Consider the following 23,715-nt stretch of genomic DNA (forward strand, 5'->3'; position numbering starts at 1 on the left):
TGTGATCCATCTGTGTGACCCATTTCCTTGCTATTGCAAATTTGTGTCAGCTCTAGCCATCTCCTTCCCTTCTGTACCACACTGAAGATTAAGGTCAGCAATGTTTCACAAAACAACATGAAAGGGGGGGGGAGCAAAAACAAAATAGAGCAAGGACCAATTTCAGTCTTTCATAGAGGGGAAAGGTCAGTCTGGTAACAATTATCTATCACATGGTCAAGGCATATAGAGAGCTAGATTCAGGATAAAGAAACAAAAAGTAGAACATGGTAGATATATCTTTTGAAAAATGCCAAATCCAACAGAGACAAAGCAAATTTTAAAAAAATGAGAATATAGAGAAACAGGTGGGACATAGCTCTGAGTGTTTGCCTGGTATTGTGAGGCTCTGAGGTCACTTTGTTGTACTGAAAAAAAAATGTGGATAAGTATTTATAAATAACCTGAGTGTTCTTGCTGAACCCAGATCAAGATGTCTAGTTTCCTATCTCGACTCTTAAGATGGACACACACAGACACACACACAGACACACACACTTATGGGTCTTCACCTCTCTTTTGAATATACATGATAGTTGTTAAGACAAAAGCCAGAGCAGAGATATCACTACTGCATCAACCTTGCACCATTCGGTGTCTTGAACTGATCAAAGCTTCTCTCTCTCTCTCTCTCTCTCTCTCTCTCTCTCTCTCTCTCTCTCTCTTTCTCACACACACACACACACACACACACACACACACACACACTTAGTCTTTGTTGGATTTTACATTTTTTCAAAAGATGTGGCTACTACGTTCTACTTTACGGTTCTCCATCCAGATTCTACTGTTCGACACATCTTGACCATGTGATAGATACTTGTTACCAGACAGACCTTTCCTCTCTAGTTGTAAAATGAAATTGGTCCTTGTTCTATTTTGGGCTTGCTTTATTATGTTTTTTTTTAAACATATGAAACCAAAGGGTTTAAAGAGCTTTTACACCCCAAACCCGTAGTCTAGAAAACCGTGAACTTAAATCTTCATTGAAAAGTGAATGTTTCCCACTACCCTCTGGTTTCATAAAAACAATTCAAATACATCGATATTTTTCATCATATTTCTTAAGAAAAAACAAATTTGAGGAAGAAAAGTTTCCCCAATTGTGATTCTCGGCCAAGCGAACAGAAGATGGTGTGAAAGAAGAAAGCTGGCTGCCTACCCATGGAGCATCAGGGAGAGCGCCGCGTGGTTCCTCCTGCTTCAGCTCAGAGGGAGCTGTCCAAACGCGGGGCGATTTTTGAAAATCAGTACAAGATGAGCACAGATGAGGCAACCTGGGGGAACTCAGCACGCGTGCCAAACAACTAATGCTCTTAACTTTCTCTTCCTTCATTTCCCACTATTTGCAGATTTTAACCCTCAAAACCTAGGATCCCATGTATTAAAGTGAGTTAAGACAAGCTCCGATCTCAAAGACATAAGTTCCTAATGGGCGAGAGTAAGCAGTAAGCTCAGGAACAGAGAAAGAGGCAAGCTCCTCTCTTCTCAAGAAGATGGCGAATTCTAAGGATGGCAGTGGTTTTTGTTAGGTTTGTTTTTTCTTTATTTTAAAAAGAGTGAGCAGGGAAAAAAACCTATCCATCTGTCCTTAATCTGGAAATGCCTGGATGATTTAGAAGCTTTTGTTTAAAACCCACAGTATTTCCATACATCCACTTGTCTACCTAAGTGTGAGGGTCAGGCTTCTGAGCAGACACCCAAGTGAGAAAGTCATGAGAGAGACATAAGTTATGTTTTTAATAACCACTTATTGTCATCCAGTGTATTTAACTTAGTATCTTATGTCTTCCTTGACATCTAGTTAAAATGTTAGTCTCATCCCACTGAAATTGATGAAATCTAAAATGTATAATTAATGACCTCCTTTGCAGAAGAGTAGAAAATTAACTTTATTTCTTTTAGAAAAGGTGTTATTCTCATGAATAACCAAATTTGTCTAAGTTGTTGGAAGTAGTTTAGCTTAATAGTCTTATAAAAAAAGATCACAGAATTTTTATTCTTCCCTTTGCAAAAGAAATACAAGCTGCATGCACTGTTAAAATAATTCTCCTAACAGAGGCACAGCGCTAGTGGCCTATCTTCATCACACTCATCACGGGCCATTGTCCTTATGGTCTTTAGTATGATCTGTGCCATCCCTGCCCCACCCACAAACAGTAAGGTTTGTGGGGAATAACAAAGATCTTATTTGTTAGAATAATTAATTCTAATAATCTAATAATAAGGGAGTTTCCACCTCGCTTCACAACAGTTTCTGTCTACTGGGTACTCAGTAAATGTTTGCTCACAAATATTTAAAATTTTACATCAATAGAGGTGCAAGAGACCCCTTATGTTGTTATGCACAAAGAAGGCAGGTTATTGACAACACAGCCCTGTTGACAGCATGACTTCTAAGTAGACAGATGGTCTGTGAGAAATGCCTATGTCACCTCCACCTTGCTTTTACCTGGTCAGGAGCTGCTGTTAAAGTTGATGATGTAGCAAGTCTTCTTGCTCCATAAAGATGCTTTTTTATAACAAATACATGGTATATATTACCAGGTTGATAGTATGTACTATCAAGTTAGAGCTGTGAAATATCTCATTCCAAAAACAAGACAAATAAAGGTCCTGGACTTCCCCAGATCTCTTATCTTTAAGGATAGTCCAACACTGCCCTGTTCAGGGGGTGGGGGGAAGGCAGAGCTTCTTAGATCTGACTGGAGAAGGGAGAACTTCTCGATACTAGTATTTGGTTTGGGGCAGTGAAAACACAATGGTAGTGTCATAAGTCTAGAGACTGGACAGCTCTTGTGATCAGTTGTATTTCTGTCTTCAGCAGATTCAGTACTCTAGAACTCATGGGTCAATGTGTCTAGCTTCTCTTTTCTCTGTTCTACTCAATCCAGGCTGATGAGACAAGGACCCTCGAACAGGGATGAGAAGCAATCTTTTGGGTTCAGCCTCCACAACATTGCGAATAGGAGCATCTAGGAGATGATGCACAGAAGTAGCATTTGACTGTGCACAAAACTTGTCTACTCAAAATCCTGCTCGTGCACAAAGTGACCCACGGCATCACGTCCATGGGCACAGCATGACAGGAATGGTTTCAAACACAAGCACTGGAATGGAAGGTAAAGAGCCAACAGGTTCAGAGACAGAAATGAAATGACACACTGAAGAAGGAAGCCTCTGACAATGCTCCACACACAAATTCACTGCTGTGCATATTCTGTGGCCCTGGCAGGTTTATGCATATTTCCAAAGTTTGCATGTATATAAGACAAGAATGTTTACAGGATCCAGGATTATGTTTTGGAGGATATGGTTTTTAGTGTTGAGGCTTGTTTCCCAAAATAAGAATCAGAGAAGCGGATGACTGGTCCTCGGAAGGAATTAGAACACTGATGTAGAAGATGTTAAAGATGATAAGGAAGAAAACATCAATGGAGATCTAGCCGCTGGTAAAGTGATGATTTTGGCCGGAACCAATTAAAGGAACAGCCAGACATCCTCAAGGGAGTATACTATCTACTATCTTCAACAAACACAGGTATTTGAGAAACTAGTGATAAGATAGATGGACAAAGTAACAAATGAAGAGTTTGATGAAGGAATAGTTAGGGGTGCTTCTTTCTCTGTGATGTGAAAAAATATCTGGAAACAACTTGATCTCCATAGTTAGATCACATGACTAGACTCATCCTTGGGGACCTGTGCATGTAGGGCTGGTGCTTTAAGGATAGTTTGTGTAGGAGCAGAGGAGACAAAGATCCTCACTGTCACCAACATCAACATTACACAAATGCTTCCTGAACATTCACTGGGCATAAGAGCTTATTCTAAGCATTTACCTACACAGAAAGGAGTATAAAAAAGTTCAAGTCATTGCCTTTGTAAATCTTTTCTATTCACTGCACTGGTTCATCAGTAAGAAAACTATGACAGTGTTGGTAAGCATGGTGGGGAAAATATGTCAAGGAAAGTAGACAAGAATCACTGGGAGCAAAGGTTATCATGGTAAATGACATGTCCAGAGACAGTCTCCTGCAGAAGGTCACTGTTTCATAAGTAGAATAATCTAGAAAGTCTTTACCATGAATATGTGTATTTCTAAATGCATAGAGAGAAATCTAGATAGACAGAAGAAAATAGATGTCACAAAGGGGTAAGGGGCTTTCTTAGACACATGCTTAAAATTGGGCGAATATCCACAGCAGGTTCATCATGGAAGCGTTTCTAGGGAAAATGGACATTCTCTAGAGGGCTTGCCTTCTTCTACAGGAAAATGGCAGGTCCTGGACCTCTGCCTCCATTGTGGCATTCCCATTAGGACTACATTGTAAACACTACCTACAAATTCCTCATTGATGGATCTTCTGGATTCTTTTACACTTTTCGGTATTTTTAGTACCATCATATAAGCCATGTTGTGATGATGGCTAATGGAGATTTGATAAATAGACTCAATCACAAAATCAAGATAGCCAAAGAACCAGAAACTTGAAATAGGAAAATTAATTGAGATTGCTTATAGTTAGAAAATAGTTTGAAATTCATTCCTAAAATTTCCTCTTTGAATAGCTATCCAATTAAAAAAAGAAATTAAAGTTATTGCATATCATTTGTAAAATGGCTATGGGAATCCTGGAGAGTTAAGGTTTACTGATTTGGCTTCCATGGACCTATACGCATTTAACAGAGAAAAGAAGGCCAGTTTACACATGATCTTCACCAGTAACACCCAACATGGAAAGCCGCCTTGGTTTGTTACAATGTTTAATACTTACACGAAGAGAATTTAAACTTCTACTACATTGAATTTCTTTGCATGTGCGTGTGCATGTGTGTGTGTGTGTGTGTGTGTGTGTGTGTGTGTGTGTGTTATCTGTATGTCTGCTGTAGCCCATGCATAGAAGTCAGAGACCAACTTTCAGGAGAGGGTTCGTTCCATGGGGAATCTGGAGAGTTCAGGTCATTAGGAGTGGTGGCAAGAACTTTCATCTGCTGATGTATCCCACCTGCCCAGGATCTGAATATCCTACTACTAATTTAATACATTTTATCTTTTAAAATTCAGGAACCTGTCTTTTCAGTAACTTCTTGTCCCTTTTACTCCCTCTAGATATCTTTCTTTAAATTTTTTCTGGATAAGGTTGTCATTTTCATCTAATAGTCTCGTGATATAAATGAATATTATTTACATATATGAAGTGGGTTAAGAAATCAGATTGCTACCCAATTGATATTTACAGACAATTTTATATGCCTCCTTTTTTTTCCAGTTTCACAGAATTTAAATTTAGTATTTTTCTGACTGTTCCATTAGATTGGTACACTTAAGAGTTAAGCTGATTTTCTTTCATTAAACTTTACTTGCTGTGGTTTAATCAGTGAGCATCTAATTGCTTAAAGTATTCATTTTTATAAGATTTTTTCAATAAATTATCAAGGATGCTTAAATCTAAAGGCTGGTGCTATTTTTGTGCTGGTGGTCATAGATACAACAGCACACTCTTCCAGCTACTCAGCTTGATCTTCTTTAATCTAATAAACAAGCTGCAAAATGCTTCTGTTTTCTCTCTGATGGATTTATGTTTTTTTCCTTGTATGAGTATGTCCCTCTAATACCTGATAGCCTTGCTTCAAAGGTCTTATGCTTTTTTTTAAAATTACTTCTTGATTTAGCAGGCAATAGTTCACATTGATGGAGGGCTTACTATATGTTAAGTATGTTGTAATGAATTAAGTAGTTGATACTTCCTAACAGCCCTAAGAGATAATGAAACTAAGGAACAAATAAGTTGACCTTGGGAAATAATACCCACCTTCTGTGTCTGAATAACAAGAGTACGTGTGCAACTCTAGCTAGCTACATATGGTCTGCCATGTTTTTATTAAATGCAATTGTATACATGAAGCATTCAGCATAGCACCTATCAGGCTCTGCACTGTAAGCATGCAGCTAGAATTAGTCTGTAGCATTGTCTGTGACTGTTGCTCTATTGTAGCAAATGTCTCACCATGTTCCAATTATGTATTTAGCTAAATGACCTTGAGTAAAGTGCTTAAGAGCTAGCAAGTAGCACAGCAGGATTCTTCCTGCTTAGAGTCCTAGCTCTTAATCAGTGCAATATCCTGCTAGATAAACAATATAGCATTGTTAATTTCATCAAATCAACACATATTCTGTATTATTATGCTATAATGCTTCATAGGGACGCCTCTATTACTACACTTATTTGGGAAGGTCACCTATAGTTGAATTGAGATGACAATATCATGGGGTAAATACAAAGGGAAATATAAATATGAGACAAGTACCCACAGTAAGAGTGGTCTGTAGTCACTGTAATCACAAAATAATAATAAAGTACAGTTCTCCTTCAGTGGTGCCGAATGTGCTTTCTGAATCACAAATCTGATATTCTTCTACTGAAATCTTATGGTGTTGCTTACCTCTCACAAGACACACCATGGTCCTGTGGTCTCCCCTTCTCTCTTATCCCCAATCTCATTCCAAACTACTTGTAGTAGGGAAAATGTGGGCCTTGAAACCAAACACACACACACACACACACACACACAAATTAGAATTCCTTAGGCAATAACTGTAAACTGGACAATGTGCGGGGAATCCCTCTCACCTCTCCGATCATTTCTTGTCTATAACCTGAGGAAAACTACACACAAGTCTGAGAGAGTATTGTTCAAATTAAATGCTTTAAATAGACATATATATGATGAGATGATATCACGACAATCACATAATCAAATAAATATTATAGACATCCAATTATCTTCAGTCCATTACATTTTCTGCATGTTTTTTCCAATTACTGTGAGACATGGTATGGGAAATAAGACCTTGATTTCCCCCCATCTTGGAAATGAACATAGAAGTATTTATATAGAAAATTTTCTATGAAAAAATAAACAGTAACAACAAGAAGTATTATAATCACTTAATAGACTATGGGGGGAAAGAGAGAGACAGAGACAGACAGATAGACATAGAGAGATACAAAGAGAAACAGGGTTTCACTATGTAGCCCAACCCAGGCTCAAATTATAGAGCACAGCCTGTCCCTTAGCTGAATGTCTTCCTGTCTCAGCTCCTAAATATGGAAGTATATGTGTTTGCTGGTCTTATTAAGGAGTTCATGTTTGGGACATACCATGTCTTACAGTAATTGGAAAAAACATGCAGAAAATGTAATGGACTGAAGATAATTGGATGTCTATAATATTTATTTGATATCATGGACTGCCAGCAACAAATAATAATAAGACAGCTCAGACTGAAGAAAAGACCATCCAGAGACTGCCCCACCTGGGGATCCATCCCATATACAGTCACGAAATCCACACACTATTGTGGATGCCAACAAGTGTTGGTGACAGGAGCCTGATAAATACAGAGGTGAGTGCTCTCAGCCAACCATTGGACTGAGCACAGGTCCCCAATGGAGGAGCTAGAGAAAGGACCCAAGGAGCTGAAGGAGCTTGCAGCCCCATAGGAAGAACAACAGTATGAACCAACCAGTACCCTCATAGCTCCCAGGGACTAAACCACCAACCAAAGAGTACACATGGAGGGACCCATGGCTCCAGCTTCATATATAGCAGAGGATGACCTTTTCAGACATCAATGAGAGGAGAGGCCCTTGGTGCTGAGAAAGCTTGATGCCCCAGTATAGGGGAATACCAGGAGAGGGAAGCAGGAGTGGGAGGGTTGGTCAGCAGACGGGCGGGGAGGGGACAGGGAGTTTTCAGAAGGGAGACAAGGAAAGAGGATAACATTTGAAATGTTAATAAAGAAAATATATAATAACAAGGAAAACAAAAGAAAACCTCAATTTACCAGAAAAAAAAGAAAATGAAGGCCATCCTCAATGACATAGTGAATTTGAAGTCAATAAAGGAAGAAAGGAAGAAAAGGAAAGAAGGAAGGAAGGAAGGAAGGAAGGAAGGAAGGAAGGAAGGAAGAAGGAAGGAAGGAAGGAAAGAGAGGGGGGAATATGGAAGGGGAAGAGAATATATTCCTTATCTGAAATGCTTGTTCAGATTTTGCAATATTTGTATATACAGTGAGACATAACCCCTATCCACAGCCCCCACCCCCACCCCACCTCTCACTCCCCAACCTTAAAATACTTGTAATGCATTTTACTGCACCTACATTTTGACTGACAAACATCCCAGGAGATCATACAAAGTGTCATCTTAGTGTGCAAGACACCCAGGTTGGGGGCTCAGTTGGCAAAGCACCTGTCGCTCAAGCCAGAACCATGCCCAACACCTGGTATTCTAGAGTGCACTTGTGCCAGCACTGGACAGTGGAAACAGGACCCAGAGGATTTGTGAGCCAGCCTATCGGGCCTAATTGGTGAGCTTCAGGCCAATGTCTGAAACAAGATAAACAGAATTCTTGGGGATGAACCTAATGTTGTCATCTGCTATACTCAGATGCAGATACAGACAGGCATGCAGGCATAGACACACACACACACACACATGCAAATGCACACGCACACACACAATTATTATTGTGGTTATCATTATAATAATTTTCCATTTTTTGAGATCATCTTTGTGCTTTTCAGGAAGGGTTGTCAGCCCCCCTTTCACAGCTGGGGAGCACACAAACAAGGTGTTTAGCCCCAGAACCTATGTTTTAAATCACATCTGCTATCTCTATGATGGAGCATACAGAGAAGAGAAGGAACATGTTTGAAAGAACATGTTTTCAGTTTCCAATTACTGTCTTGGTCTTTACAAAGTGTAAAAGACTGTGAAGAAAATCACGTGGGCAACTTGTCATTAGAAACAACATAGACACAATTGTCCTTTATCTTTCTAACTTTATAAAGCTACAGCTTTAGTGTAGCCTGAATTGACAGCATTTGAGTTATGAATTAGCTTGAGAGCTGCCTTCTTTGATGCCAAAAAGACATTTGATTTGGTGTGGGAAAACAATGCAATACAGTTTTTTAAGGGTAACTTCTGAGCTGAACTCAAGATTTGCTTTAAAAAAAAAAAACAATCTGTAATCTTCAGTCACCAATGGCTGATTTCCAGATTCTATTTTGAAAGTGATAATTAGACATGGAATTTTTTTTGTAACTTTGTTATGTAAATCACACCTTGGGTGGGGGGAATTGGACAAAATAGCACAATAGCAATAGAAAACCATTTTACCCTGAATGATTTTTTTTAATTTATTCAGTCAGATGAGACACATGCTCTACTCTTTTGCCATATTCAATGACTCCTGAAGCATTTGAAAGTGCAGTTAGTCCCTAATGCATTTCAAAGACCGATATCTGGTTTTATTCATTCCAAGCTAACATACAACCCAGGGTTGCTCAGGTCTTGAGTTCCTATCCCTTGAGAGAGACTCACTACAGACTCTTCAGCCATTTAAACCTTAAGTACTTTTTCCTTTTACATCACATTCTCTTCCCCGCTCCATTTACAACTCTGCTCTGGAGAGAATATAAATAAATCCCTGTCAGTGTTTTTAAATTCTCATCCCTGCACCTTTTTTAAAACTTTGAGAATGAATTATACAATCCCCCCAAAATGTCCCAATTCAAGACGAACCCAAATGTAGATGTTATAAACTAAGTCGCACAAAGGAGGATTGAGATGGTTGTTGGGCCAGACACACAAATGCATAACTGTACTGTATCTTTCGTATTGTCACTTGGAGTGAAACACAAAATGACAGTGCTCCAACCATGCAGCCCTGAGCCTTCCATTCTGGCTACTTGAGAAGCAGTGTCTGGTTTTGATGGGAAAGTCCAATTCCAATGACAGACTCAAGACATCTGCAGAACTAAATATATCACTAAATACAGCACAGCTTGAAAAACAGACCAGATCTGGTTTCAAAACACCATGTTGTTAACCCTTTCCAAGATGTGGAATTCCTTAAAACGATAATCATCGCAGTTAAAGTAAAAAAAAAAAAAAAGGCACTAAAGACCACTTAGATCCAAACATTTGCTCATATCTCAAAATATGTCATTCCTACGGTGGCTGCATCTTACCATAAATGACTTACTGTATAGCATTCAATGGCTTGCCAATTGCTGTAGCTAGAGACAACAGCAAAAGGGATGTGATTCTCCTATTCAGTTGCTAAGGTCAAAACGGAGAGCCGTGAAGTCACAGTCCTTTCTTCTCCGTTTCTTCATGTGTTGTTACGAGCTATTGGATTGTTGTTTCAGTTCTTTTATCCAGGGCAGACACATAAGGTCTAGGCCAGAGAGAATGATGCTCTTAATGGATCTTCTGTCTCTGGCTATGCCACTTGACAGAATGGACAGTTGGAGCATGCAGCCAGTTGGACACAAATGCCTTTGTCATCCCGCCTCTGTGTGTTTGCTTGCTTTAATCGCTCGCCAACGTGCTTTGTCTCTTGTCTGTTAAGAGGGGCAGTTTCCTGAGCACATGTGCTCTCTATCGCTAGATGTGACTTTATAATAATGTAGTTTAAGCATTACTGTATATCCTAACAGTAACTTTGAGAAAGTCACCTTTGCTTTCTTCACACTCTTTTCAATGACAGAGATCCTATATAAATATGACCTTTACTTTCACCAAGTCCATATCCTAATGTATTTAGATTTTTGTAACTATGCTGACTCAAATATTACCTTTCATAGTTTCACAATAGTATTACCCTTTTCTTTCCCTTGGCACAATTATTTAGAACTCGTTTTTTAATGTAGTCTTCCTTCTACATTTGCAAGCCTTCCATCAACTACAGATTGAAACCATTATAAAAACAAATTGAATATATAGACTTTTTCCCTGTCAGCATAACCTAAACAGTATAGCACAACAAGTATGCATACATCATTAATGTTGTATTGCATTGTATTAAAGGTAACCTGGAGATGATTGAAAGCATTTTGCAGAATGTGTGTAAGCTATGTGTAAATATGGTGCTACTTTATATGAGCCACATGGCTTGACCATTCATGGATTTAGGTAGCTTCAAGGGATATAGAACAAATCTTTTACGGATATGAGAGATTAATTTACTGTGTTCTGTTCTTTTTTGTCTCAGCTTGCCTGACGTTTAGTCTGTTGCATATGAGAAATACATAGAAAAACTCTATCTATATAGACTATGCTTCACTTAACTGTGAAACCTCCCTAGGACTCCATATTGTTGTTAAAGCTCCTACATTTTTTCTTATATCACTCTTCTTACATTGTCCGTATAAAATACATTAAGAAGGCCACAATGTCTTTTCGAGTGTGGGCTGATAGAATCTATTTAAAGGTCCCTAGTGACTATGAGATAGGTAATCCATAAGCCTCTCATATTTAAGAATCTTTATTGGTACCCTATAGGATAATGGGGATTATTAAAGTAAACATTGCAATGTAGAAAAGGCTAAAGTAATAGCTCAGCAGTTAGGAACATTGTCACCAAGCCTGGTAAACTGAGTTAGATCTTGAGAACCCACAGAGTTCTCAAAAAGAACTCTGAAGAAGAAGAAGAAGGGAGAGGAGCTCCACAATTTGTCCCCTGATGGCCACATACGTGCTGTGGCATGCACCCTTCCCACCATATACACACAATGCGAATGAATAAAATAAATAAATAAATGAATAGTAATCTCTATGAGTCTAAGGTAGCAAGAATGTCTGTGAAAGGGCCAAGGTAACAGGGTGACAAATAGAGATTTTTAAATGCAAAGTTTCAAAAACAGTGGGTTCATTTTGTAGATAATGAAATGAGACCAGGGCTTCATAGGTGAGGGGCTCTGTGGTTAAGCCACAATGTTACCACGTAATTCTGAAAACATCAAAGGATAGAATTGAGAAGGAAAACCTTAGAGTGGTGTGAAGCCACAAATGCGTCAGAAATTAGGTGAGGAGGTTCCTGGCTGATAAAGGACAGCAGAGAAGGAACAGAAGTGGCAAAGGCTCAAGTGCAATGTGGACATGAAAGGGTATGTAGCAGAGGAAGTTGACAATGCCTTTCAAATCTCAAGATGCAAGAGATCTCAAGATTACAGGACAGTTTATAGTCCTCTTACCCAGAAAAGAGAGCACAGATTTCGATGGAAAGATGACAACTGCTGTAATGTGTTTCTTACTTGCAAATCAAATTCAACTTGATTATGCTATTATAATCAATAGGTAAATAGAAATTTGGTTCTGGAATTCAAGAGAGAGTCAAAAGTGGAAAAGTACACAAAGGACCAATTCAAATGATTATACCAAACCACTTCTCAGGGGTGTTGGGATGCATGACAGTGCAAGGAAGATTGACATCAGTTTAGGGCCTTAAATTTGAGGGTATGCTATGGCGTCTTCTGTCCCTCTGTCAAAACTGTGGGCTTAGTAAAGAGCCCTTCATGGAAGGCATGAGAAGGACTAACGAGGGACAGAATAAAAGAATCCAATAGCAGAAATGCCTACATCTATACAGCTGTGTCAAACACTGTATCAAAGGAGCAGCCTTAAATCTCAGGGACTCAACAGAGCAGCAGTGTGTGTGTGTGTGTGTGTGTGTGTGTGTGTGTGTGTGTGTGTTCTTGCTCATGTCAGAATTCAGTGAAGGTAGTAGGCAGAGAGAGCAAGGGTCAATGAGAGTCTTGACTCTGCTCCCTGTACTAAGAGACCAGGTTTCCACCTCTCAATGACAGTATAAGAACACCATGGAATCATGCAAACAGAGGATAGGGAAAGAGGTGTCTGAAGAATTTAGGGAATATTTCAGAGGTCAGGCTAGGAGATGTGCACCATTCTTTCCACATTCCACTGGCCAGAGCTCAGTTCTATATCTTCACCTAAATGTAAGAGACACTGTTGGGAAAGAGAGCAGATTTAGGGTCTCTTGCAAGTGCCTCTACTACAGGTGCCCTGTGTAGATCTTTTTGGGTCCTTCCTCCCATAAAAGAGACAGAGAGAGACAGAGACAGAGAGACAGAGACAGAGAGACAGAGACAGAGAGAGACAGAGAGAGACAGAGAGAGAGAAAGGAATGTTACACATACTGAGGTAAAGTAGAAATCCAGCCAGTAGGGTGAGACTGTCTTTGTAAAAGTGGGAAATTTGGAAACATACATGCAAAGAGGAGGAAATAACATGAAGACACAAGGGAAGACAGAAGTAAGGCCAGGAACAAATCAGTCTTCCAGTAACATTGCTGTCCTTTGACTGCATCTAGACTGTGAGACAGTATATTGTTGATGGATTCTCTTAGTGTGGGACATTTGCTTACCTTTGGCCCTCAAGGACGGTTTCCTAACACAGCTTCATTGTCTGTCATCCAGTCGGTGAAAGGTCACAGGAATGTATTTGTCAGCATTCTCTAGAGGATAGATATATATTCTAGAAATAAATGTATTCTAGAATGAATATATATTATGAGAAATGGGTTATTAGGCTGTCTACATGGTTCAAAAATGGGCATCTGCATGCCAACTCAGAACTTCTCAGGCCACAAAGCCAGGTGCTTCAGCAGTCCCAATCTGACACTGGTTTACTGAGGGATTTTGGTTTGCTGAGGGTCTGACATTTCCATGGGAAGGCTGCAGATGTTAGGTTCCAGTGTCAGGGGTGCACTCAACGCAGGAAAGACAGCCCTGGTCTTCCTCTGGTATCTTTATATCTGGGTTTTTGCTGCTAAAAGCTGTGTCCATTCTAAAGAGTCTTCCTCCTTCTGTTAAATATTTCTTATAGACCCTTATAGATCTTCCCAGAGGCTTGTCTCTTGGTTGATTCCAGATCCAATTCGTCTGACTTACAGACACCTTAATTGAGATTAATCAACCCAAGGTAGATGAAGAATATTGCCAACTTTGGGGAGACAATGCAGAGATTTTAGAGCCTTTGCCTACATAGCACATCTATTCTGTAATAACAGCTAGAAAGAGTCTTGCCAATCTGAAAAATAAGTAGTGGAATTTTTAGTTGCTTGAAACAGGTAAAAGGGAAATGGATTTTGTGATCCTCGAGAAATATCTGTACCCCAAGAACCTGGACTAAGGGGGAGGCTGGAGGGTGTGGGGGTGTGTAGGGGGGGATTCTGAATTTGCAATAGGAATGACTCTCCACTCAGACTAGAAATTAGTGGCACCTCAGCAGAGAAGAGGCAAAGAAATTAAGGAATACATTGTTCTGTCTATAAACTTTATCTGCTATTCACTTCATTGAATCATTAAAAAAAAATAATCCACTCAAGTGCGTGCAGCAGAAATACTTGCTGAATTCTATTATGGACCGAATATTTGTTTGTGCCCTCAGTCATCTGTTAAAACCTCTGGTGATAACAAAAACTAAGGCTTTGGTGGAGTAATCAGGTTTATAATCAACCATAAATATGGGACTTGCAGTATGAGGCTCCTGTCATTATCAACTGAAAGGAGATCCAAGGAGACCCTATGCGGAGCACACTGAGTAGACAACGGATACACAGCATAGTGAGACGTTAGGGGCCATGGCCACATCCCTACCATGCAGAAATCTAAGATAACCTTAGATTTCTCTTTCTACATAAACACTGCATAAGCCATGCAGCCTGCAGAATTCTGTTACAGCAGCATGAACTAAGCACTAGTTTTTTCTATATGCTAAGCACAATAGAAGCTTTCCCCTTGGGAATCTCCAATTCGATGTGTGAGTGAATAGACAGGTATGTAGTTTTCTGTAATGGGGCATTATTATCCCGTTTTATATATATACTAATAGAATTAAAGAAAAGCCAACTCGTACACGTCATAGAGTCTTAGCCAAGAGCTAGGCTTTAATATATGTGTGCCCACAGCACATGCTGGCATCTAATGGACACTAGTCACTGCACTCCGCCATTGCTTCTTACAGCTGCTGCAGAGTTCCCAGATTATACATGATAATCAGGGACATTAAATGGTAAGTGAAAGGTGGATTCTGAGAAGCATATTTATTTTGAATGCCTCTAAGTGGACATGTGTTGCTTGTTCTGTGGCGGTACTGTAACAAGGGCACTGAAGCCTTCAGGCTCTGCCCACACGGCCAATCAGCAGTTGTACCCACAGTTCATTGCACGTACTTCAATAAACCATGCTATAAGAAACCTTTCTGCCTTTGCCTTGTCTTGTCTTTCTCTTTGAAATCCAGTCTTCTTGGCTCTCGGCATTGCTATCTAAAGCCACCCATCCCTCGTGTCTCTTACATGTCCCATCCCATAGAATTTCTCCTACATCTATCAGTGTGCTTCTATCTTCAACTATCCGAACTCACCATTTATCATACCTGAGAATACGATACTTACCTTACATAGTTTTCTTCTATGACCAGACTTATAATAAATTGCATTTTTATATTTTTAGAGGTCTGACAGTTTACATACATTTACACACATGTTATGTTTATACGTATGCACGTGCATGTACATGTGTATGTATATATGTATGCTACAGATCTGTAAGTTGCTAGATCTTTTAAATATAGAGACTACATAAGGTTTTATCTGATTAAATGGATACTGGTGTAGCCTTTTGAATCTGTTCTTGCATACTTTTCACTTCTATTTTTTTTAAATGAACTTTATTTTGACTTTCTATAACCGTCAAAGTGTCAAAGGTTAGCTTAATCTCATATTTACCTTGTGGCCATTGACATCCTCGAATTTTCTCAAATTCTACCAATCCACTGTATCCTGATGTTCAAAGTTAACCTGATTTTCAAAGCTACATATCAATTACAGGTACTGGACACAGCTGTGGCCTCATGGTTTTAATTTTAGAACATTTGTATAGTGGATTAATACAAGGTACAGGTGGGTAAGACATAAATATTCTCAATTTCTCACATTGTCCACATGATAATGCCTCAATTCTCAATTGTCTACATGATAAAAATCGTATGTACATGGGAAAAAACTCTAATCCAATGGTATCCAGTACAATATTACCAATTAAGAAAAATAATCTCAAAATGACTTGAATAATGAAACATAAAGTATGTACTTTTTCAAATATCTTAATATTGGGATCTGGAAGCCATATTGTAGTTATAGCTACAATATAATTACACAGATGCTATACAGCTACTGATGATAAAAAGCCATCCTTTAAAGAGAATAATTTTCTGATTTGTAAACAAAAAAGAATGATAACATATATATGTATTATATATATGTATGATATACATATATATATGGCTTAAAGGGTACCTTTCAGGCTAATAGTAAATCAATATAGTAGAAAATAATAACAATTTCATCACAGAAACAATTTGTTTCTCTGCCAATAACTGGCAGGCAGGGCCGTAGATATGGTGGCCCACATCCTTTAGAAGGTTCTAGCAGGTTCTGGCCACTTTTGACCAAAAGCTGAGTGGGCAGGTTTTATATTTATATGGTGAGCCTCACATACTTGGAGAGTATTGTTGATTTTCTTGACAGGCACATAGTACCTTGTACATTTTTTGACATTCAAATGTACTTCAATACTATTCTCAGAAACTTCCATCTTTGTTCATGAGCCTTGAAAACAAGAGAGAAAATTTTACTTGCATTCCAATGTTCTCATACCATTTAACACTCAGCAATTGAGAAGTCTTCTCCACTCCATCATAAAATATTTTTATTATGTCAATTATGGGAAACCCAATCACTCAAACAATGCATACTGAGATGGAGCACAGCACCTGGAGAGCCTTGCGGAGTAGTCATAAAACCAGTCATGGATGTGAGCACAGTGATAGAAATACCTTCTAATTCCAGTGATTCCTGAAAATCGAGGAAATTAATCATTCATTTCTCCTTTTTACTACAAATACAGATATAAATTCACCTAAGTAGACACATAAGTACCATTATCACCAATTTTGATAATGGATTAGGTCAATTCAAATAAAGAAGGATAAGATCAATATGATGGACAGACAGATGAATGCTCATTAGCAAATCAACATTTATAAATAATAATAATTTAAATAAATCCACCACACAGCATCAAGATAAAGAAGCAAACAGTTGTGGTGTGTGGTGTGCATGAGTGTGTGATGTATACACATACACATGCAGATGTACACCAGTAAATCCGTGACAAGTGTCTTCCTCCTTCACGCTTCACTTTTTTTATATAGGTCCTTACTGAACCTGGACTGTCTGGCCAGCCAACCAATGAGAGCCTCCTGTCCCCACTTCTGCAACACTGGATTTAAAGGAATGTGTCACAACAGAAGACTTCTTACTAGTGATGGGAATATGAGTTCAGTGTTCACGTTTACACAGCAAGCACTTTACCAACTGAGCTTATCTCCTTGTTCCTCATTTGCTTTCCTTTCTCCTTTCTTCCTTCCTGTCTTTCCTTAAACATGCCGAGGCATTTATAGGAATTTCTAGCATATCCAAGAATACATTTTAATTACAAAGTTATTGTGGCATCCTGGTCACAGTTCTATTTTCCCTATTACCCACACACACCCCAAAAAATGGAGAAAGTAACACTCTTGGTCTTATTTTTTTGTTGTTATTTTGTATTTCAACAGTTTGACTACCAAGTAAATTAACACAAACATGCTTTTGAATCATACAAATAAACAAATCTCTGAGCTGTTAAAGTCTGCTTAAAGTCTTTTTTGTCATCTGATTAAAAAGACAAGTTCAAATCGTATCCTAAATGACACACAATTATTTTTAAAACCAAGAGTCGGTTTCAAGCTGGTTTTCACTTGATTACAACATAACTCCTGGGATGTGTTCTTGACAATGCCTTTCCCAGCTCCTCCTCAACGTTTCCATCTGCTCCATACCTAACTTCTCTTGCTTCACAGACACACAAAGGGATGATGTAAAAGAACAAAGAAGCTCACCTTTAGTCTTTAGAGACGGGAGGAATGAAGTTCTACAGCTCCGTCTCTAAAGAGGTGATGAGTCATCTTCCTCTTCGCTATGTTCACCTCTCCGCCCAAGAATGTGTGCCTACAGTTGTTCCAAAAGGAAGGTAGTTGTCACAGGTCCATCCACTCCTCTTTGTGCCTAAAACCACAGGATGTCTCTGTGACCCGAACCTATGTGTTACAGCAGATAAATGAGAAAACACAAAGAAGGGATTTCAAGGCTGACTGTTCGAATACTCAAAGACGCTATGCTTCTAGAATCAACAATTTACCAAACCTGACTGAAGACCTTTGTTCAAATGAAAATACTGAAGCTCAAAGTGTGCTTTTCCTGGTGCTTCAAGTTGACAGCCTACATTGTCAGAAGGAAAACAAACTCATTTCTTTTTAAAATATCATATGTGCTTGAAGTCAAAGGATTCCTCTGAACGATACCATGTAGTGGGCAGGGAAAGAACAGAGCACACTTTAGTAGCTAAGTCCTATTGTGTCGAATAAGTGCAGCATGGAGTTTACATATTAACATAGGTGCCATGATGTAACCCACTCTCAGAAAACACAAAAATTAACAAATTAGTGTCTGGACATATGCATTACATAGGACTGAGGTTAACAATGTATCTATATAAAATTGCCAATACTGTTGGTAATGAAAAATATATTGCTGCCTCTATAAAAAATAAATTGAAAACAAATAGTCCTTCACATAAGGCATCTAGGGCTCACTGTCCTTGAGGTTGCATAACGTCCCCAAGTAGTTCCACCAACTGAACTTGATCCCTGTTCACTTAGAATTGAATTCAGTTTTCTAACTGGGTTTAAATGAACCCTCCTTTACCATTGCTAGAGAAGAATTGGCCTTGGAAGGGTAATGTGTGTATGTGAGCACTAGAGCCTATCATGCTTGCATTGTGTAGACTCAGGTATGACATGTTGGACTTTCTCTGTCCTTCCTCTCAGAAAACATCAGTATATTTATTATCTCCCTTTATATTCTGCCCCCAGTCCTATTAAACTTCCACAAGGCAGGGCTCTAATTCCATTGTTCTTTGTCTCTCTCTCTCTCTGCATTCTCAGTGTCCTCGTCCCGTGCTATACCCACAATAGCTCATAGTCACTGAGCTCACTACTCATTACCAGTAAACATATGCCATTGCGTTCAGTCACCTTAGAAGCATTATGAAACAAGTATCCCTTTTATCCCCATTTGATAGACTATATTATCTTCACTGAGGCGTTCAGTTGCTTGCCAAGGTACAAATCCTCATTTGCAAGTGACACAGCCACTAAGTCACCCCTCCTCCGCTAAGCACTCCATGGATGCTTAATCAATTTGTTCGTTTCCTTGCCTTTAGATATTTGATATGAGGACAGGTGATTTCAACAAGCAGGATCATCAAAATAGAGGAAAGCAGCTGAAAAGCCATTTGTTCCTTGAAAACAAGTTCCGGTCCTTCAACCCATGTTCAGACGCCTAGTGATGCCATCTCTTGATCTGGACTGGACTGTGGACACTGCCCCAGACTAAATGGTGGTAGTTACTTACCTGGCTTCCATGTCTCTGATCTCTCCCTCTTAGAAATCATATCAAAACTATATCAATAGTCCTAGAACCGATTAGGTCAAAAGAACTTAATACAATTGTCTCCTCTGTCTTAAAACTCAAAGCTTGCAGAGACAGGGACTGTACCTCAGGTATTTTTATGTCTGCTGTATTACCTCTCAAATACTAAGTTCTTCATGTTGAAATTAGTTAGATGGGAGTCTTGCCAGGCTTGGCTATTCTGTCAGTCAAGCAAAGGGTAGTCATGATTGACAGATTAATCCAAGAACAGAGTGGAGTAAGCACGTGTAAAGTTATGCATATAAATATTTGTAAATTTTGCCTCTGATTCTGAGTTGTCAGAAATGTGTTCAGCTCTATAATTAATAGAAAACGAAACTACATGACAAAGCTTTTACGTGTCCCCTTGTCTAAAGAAGCAAGATCAGGTACAACAGAGACCATGATTTGTGCTGCTGCTCAGTGGGCACTAAGGCCTCAACTACTTTTTCTGTGTTGCATCCCTGCCCCCTCCCCAGCCATGCTCAGTGCATCAACTTTTCCTCTGCATGGCTTTCATCCCATGTTTGAACAATGCTCAGTGCATCACATCTACAGCAGCACAAGAAGAAAAGGAAAGGGAACCACCAGCCATCTCTTTTCTAGGAACATGTCACCAGAAGCCCTGACTTCTAATTCATGTAGACTTTTACTTATTTAGTTCCAGTCAGCATTTGTAGCCGTGTCCCTCACCCCAAAGGAAAGCTGCGAGAAAATTGGCTCTCCTGTATTCTTTAGTAAAAAGAGACAATTGGGGAAGACATTGCCTGTGACTGTGGGTCAATCAACCCTCAACCCCTGCCGCAGGCTCTTCCCTGTGTGAGAGCTTAGCCTACAGGATTCATAGCCACGCTTTCTCCCTACCATCTCTACCAGCTAATGTATCAAAATTAGTTCCAAGGAAAGAATATGAAGTTTATGGTGAGTTCATAGAAGCAATGACAGTCTCCACTGGAATCTCTCAGCACATCATGATTGGCTGTTTGAATTAGACCAAGGTTTGTTCTGCTTGACTGCTTATATACAGTAGTTACCATTATCCCTGTCTCCTTTCCCTGTGAACTATAATAGCTCAAAATGTCTCCTTTGCATCCTGAGTGTCTTGTGAGGGTAGAATGAGAACTACTGAGCAAAAGCACGGAGTGCCAGGGTGAAGTGTCAGAAACCAATACAGGAGATTGACAGCATGGGATTATAAAAAATTTCTCAGTCTAGGAAAACACTTGCTCCCCATAGCATCTACAGATGGAAGTCAAATGTGGCAGCTGAGACCTGTAACTCCTGCACTGTGGCCTGGGGTGAGGTAGAGATAGGCAGACTCCTAGACCTCACTGGGCTGATCTAGATGAATCAGAGAGCTCCTTATTCTGTGAGAGAGACCCCATCTCAGAATATAAGGTGGTGAATAACAGAAGAAGATACCACACATTGACCTCTGACCTCCACATGCATCTGCACACACATGCACATACATGTATGCAAGAGAGAGAGGTCAACATGGCTTCAGAATCTCTGAAAAGTCAATGCCTGATGGAAAGAACAGCCTCAATAACTTTTCTTCACTGTCTGCTCTTACCACTTAAAACAAAGACATTAGCTGAGGTCCTTGTCTGACCAGCATCTCTCCATCCTGCAATCTATCAAAGAACACAGAAGGAATCAGAATCCACGGAAGACACAACTACAGTTTTCTTTCCCAATGGATTTTACTAGCATCTGGATGAGTAATGGATTAAGATGGTCTCTAAAGACATCTGCTGCTCCTAAATTCACAAACTCTCTCCCCTCGTGTGTTGTTATTGAAGTGATGTCAGTTGATGAAGATTCCCTAGTCTGCGGACATTGCTATTGACAGAGACCCAATTTCTGCACCCCATGCTTATGTCTGTGGGTGCAAAGGGGCTATAGGACTTTGAACAATGCTCACAGCAGCTATCAATTCTCCAAAGAGCACAAATCCAACACTACCTTCCCAGATACTTATTTCCATGGCTGCATTAAGTGGGCAGGGGTTAAGTGTGCTTATCTTAACTTTAAGAAAAATTTTCTTTAAAAAAAAATGATTTTAGGTAGCTCAGTCAAGTCCCACCATTTATTACTGTGTAAGTGAGGTGAGATTTTCAGTGTGATGGTTCTGTTTTTATCTCTTAAAAGAATAAACTTTAATGGCAGTTTTCTACAAAGTTGAAGAGCAAAAATTATAATAAAATACAATTTCTTTGTACAACGTGCTTGATGTGTTCTTTCAAACTTGATCTTTTGTTATTAACAATGAAGATTTAGCACTTACGTAGCTCTTTTAATCCACAAAGTACTTTTCAAATGTTAACTAATTAAACATCACAAGTACCCTGGGAATAAGAAAGAAAGTTATTATATTAGAAATTATATGCCTTCTGTAGCATGTATATTAAATACTTTATTTTGAGTTGCTCAGAATATTAGAGACACGGATGAAGAAAATCTAATTTTCCCTAATTAGTTGTCTTCTTTACATAATGCAGTAGAAAATGATAATGGAAGTATTGATTAGATATTCTATAACTCTCATTTCAATAAAATAATATGGGGCTAGGGAGGCGTAGTGTATTTAGTGTGACATATCAAGATTTAAAGCATAATACAATATCATCATTAATTGGATTGTTTCCAATCAACCATTGCAAGAGGGTAAAAAAAATCACCCACAATAATAACATTTATCAAACATCCATTATGCCAGACACAATTATATGTGATTCACATTTATTAGTTATTTTAAATCTGGCAAAATCTCTATAATGAAGTACATATTTCCATTTCACAGATGAAGAAATAAGGAGAGGATGGAGGACCTTGAATGTGGTTCAACATATGTTAGAATAGGGTCCCTGGCAAAGTCCATGTTCTCAATCCCCTGTGTGTAAACATTTTAGAAATTTACATGTTAATGGCTCATGGGCAGTTATACAGTCTGTCCAGGTATCTTATAAGCCTTTAACATATTTGTTAAGTAGAAAACTACCTAAAGCTCTGGCACTATTTCAGGCTTGGAAATATATACATATATGATATATTTTATACTCTTCAAAATGATTTTAATGCTTGATAATTATTTCAAATGTACATATATTAAAAGTATTCCCTAACACTAACGGGAGTTAAATTTTTGAATTTTTAATTTGTCAATTTGTCTGTTAATAACTTTTAAAACAACTGTTAAAGCTAACACTGAGTGGGGGGAAATGCCATATGTAAATTTTTGTAGATATGTAAAACTAAAGGCGTGTGTGTGTGTGTGTGTGTGTGTGTGTGTGTGTGTGTGTTATAACATAAGCTAAGAACAAGCAGCATAAGCTCTCATACCAGAAAGAAACTAATTCTGACTAACACTGGTCCACATATATTGTTTCAAACACCACAGTTAGCCCAGTGGCTAGCCAAAAGCATTCTCCGCACTTGCAGTATCTATGAAGCTAGTGCTGTGAATCTTTGACAAGGAAGAAGAAACAATATTTGAAAAAAAAAGTCTAGCATCCTGAGTTTGACTCTATTACTACAAATATCTTGATAGAAAAGGCAATGCTCATTTACTGTGATTTAATGTGCCAAGATGCATAATTTATTGGGTAGGTTGGATCAAAGTATAGTCTCATCCTGTTTGGTTGTGGATTAGATCTATGATGCAGTGACCTTGAGTCTTTCTTTCAATTAAATGCTGGGGAAAACCTACATGGTGAATGTAAATTTTTTTTTTTCTCCCAGTGTTGCCTAGTCTCTATCAACAATGTTCTACAAGTCATCTTGGAGAAAGTTACTCCCACCTCCTTGTTGAATTAGCCCAGAGCAAAGCCCCAGGGTTTTGTCTCTTCTTCTCTTGCTGTAATTCCCTTCCCCCTCCTCAGCTCCCTATGAAGTGAGGAGCGTGGTCATAAAATGCTGTGAGTGGGCAAAGACATTAGAAAAAAAATATCTTAAATGTTAAAAGCATTCTGGGTAGCAGATCACTTATGGGGAAGACATACATTATACTCTTTTGTTACACATTCTCCCCATTAAGAGCATCATCTCTTTTTCTGTATCCTTAGTATATAAACTTTCATTATGCACGCGGAGTTTACAATTAATGACGCCACTGATAATTGAAAATTCTTATTAACTTAATGCCAGCCTTATTAGCCCTCAACACTGAGCAACTTGTTTTCTCTGCTTCACCACAAAGACAACCATTTCAAAGGTGTATGTCA

Source organism: Apodemus sylvaticus, chromosome 5 (genome assembly GCF_947179515.1).
Source record: "Apodemus sylvaticus chromosome 5, mApoSyl1.1, whole genome shotgun sequence".
NCBI classification, from domain to species: domain Eukaryota; kingdom Metazoa; phylum Chordata; class Mammalia; order Rodentia; family Muridae; genus Apodemus; species Apodemus sylvaticus.